Genomic DNA, 1,885 nt, shown 5'->3' with positions numbered 1-1,885 from the left:
TATTATTATACAGGATTTATATATTATTATTATACAGGATTTATATATTATTATTATTATTATTATTATAATACAGGATTTATATATTATTATACAGGATTTATATATTATTATTATACAGGATTTATATATTATTATTATTATTATACAGGATTTATATATTATTATTATTATTATTATTATACAGGATTTATATATTATTATTACACAGGATTTATATATTATTATTATACAGGATTTATATATTATTATTATACAGGATTTATATATTATTATTATTATTATACAGGATTTATATATTATTATTATTATACAGGATTTATATATTATTATTATACAGGATTTATATATTATTATTATTATTATACAGGATTTATATAGCGCCAACAGTTTGCTCAGCACTGTACAATATAACGGGAGACCAGGGGTGGACTGACCCTTTGGAAACTCGGGCACTGCCCGAGGGCCTGGAGTCAGTAGGGGGCCCCATGAGATGCCCCTGGTACCTTTTTCATAGGCTTTTTTGAGTTTGGGCAAGGACACAGGGGCCCCATGATCCCCTATTGCCCGGGGGCCCCATGAGTTGTCAGTCCGCCCCTGCGGGAGACAATACTGCAACAATACAGTTCAATACAAGAGGTTTAGGAGGGGTCTGATCCTGGGAGCTTACAATCTAAGAGATACAATGTATAAAGGGAAGGGAAATCTATAAACCCTGAAGAAGGGATCTATGCTATCTGGAAACCTTGTATCTATAATATCTATCTGTATCTATAATAACATAAAGTAGCCAATAAAGGAACTCCAAGTCACTCTGGAGATAAATACATTCCTAAACCAATCCTCATTATATGTACGGCAGCGTTGCAGGATCTGTCAGCGAGCCAGACTCTGCGCCCCAAACGGCAGTTGGGCCCTCGTCGTGCCTGCCAATCCCGCCGCCAACCTCAAATATTGATTAGTAATCTGCATAGGACCTCTGCCTGCTACATACCTCCCCCCGAGACTTATCCTCACAATCCGCCTTTAATCCACAATGTTATTTTAAGATTTAAGGAATTATTTATTGGCTTGACACATAGAGAACGCTATAATTCTCTTAAGCCATCGCCGGTTTACTCGCTGTGGTCTTTTGAGACTATCTCGTGTGGCGCGATCATTTTTATCTACGGGTCACAGGATCAAGTTTAAAATGTTAAGCTCAAAGTTTTGAAAAAAAAACATCTTTCATAGTCGCTGTTTGATGTGCAGTCGCCAGGATCCGGGGGCTTGTGAAGTGGAGGAAATCATTGAAGAACTGGCACACGCGACATCTCTGCGGACCCGCCACAACGCTAGTTAATTAAATAACCAGAGATGAGTCGCAGAATTCAATAATACGCCTTCTTTGTGTAGGGATGGTGGCTTTCATCTGGTTGCATTTGGTTTTGGTGGCTCATTGTCAGGAAAGGCACGTTACATTTTCAGGAATGCAGATAACATAAAATCCTGCCTGTGACGGGAACATTAACCTATGCACAAAACAGAAGACCAGTGTAACAAAACTTCATTTTGCTGCAGAAGCCATCAATTTGCCATCATTCATCGATACTAGCCTAACAAAAGCCTAAAAAAGTTTCCTTTTAACCGCTTCCTGACTGCCCTATAGTAGAACTACTGCTACAGGGCGGCAGGACTGCGCAAAATCACACATATATATATATAATTTTTATTATTATTATTATACAGTATTTACATAGCTAAAAAAACAAAACCTCAGCGCTCAGGACTTCCTATTTACCATATAAAACCCCGTGAGATGCTGCTGTGCACAGGTACAAAAGACCAAAAACTTTTAACAATGAAAACCAGCGCAAACCCACATGATCAATTACATTACTCAGTG

Source organism: Staurois parvus, unplaced genomic scaffold (assembly GCF_062004578.1).
Source record: "Staurois parvus isolate SC_StPar_1 unplaced genomic scaffold, SC_StPar_1.0 ptg001183l, whole genome shotgun sequence".
In the NCBI taxonomy this organism is placed as follows: domain Eukaryota; kingdom Metazoa; phylum Chordata; class Amphibia; order Anura; family Ranidae; genus Staurois; species Staurois parvus.
This window is presented reverse-complemented; position numbering follows the sequence as displayed.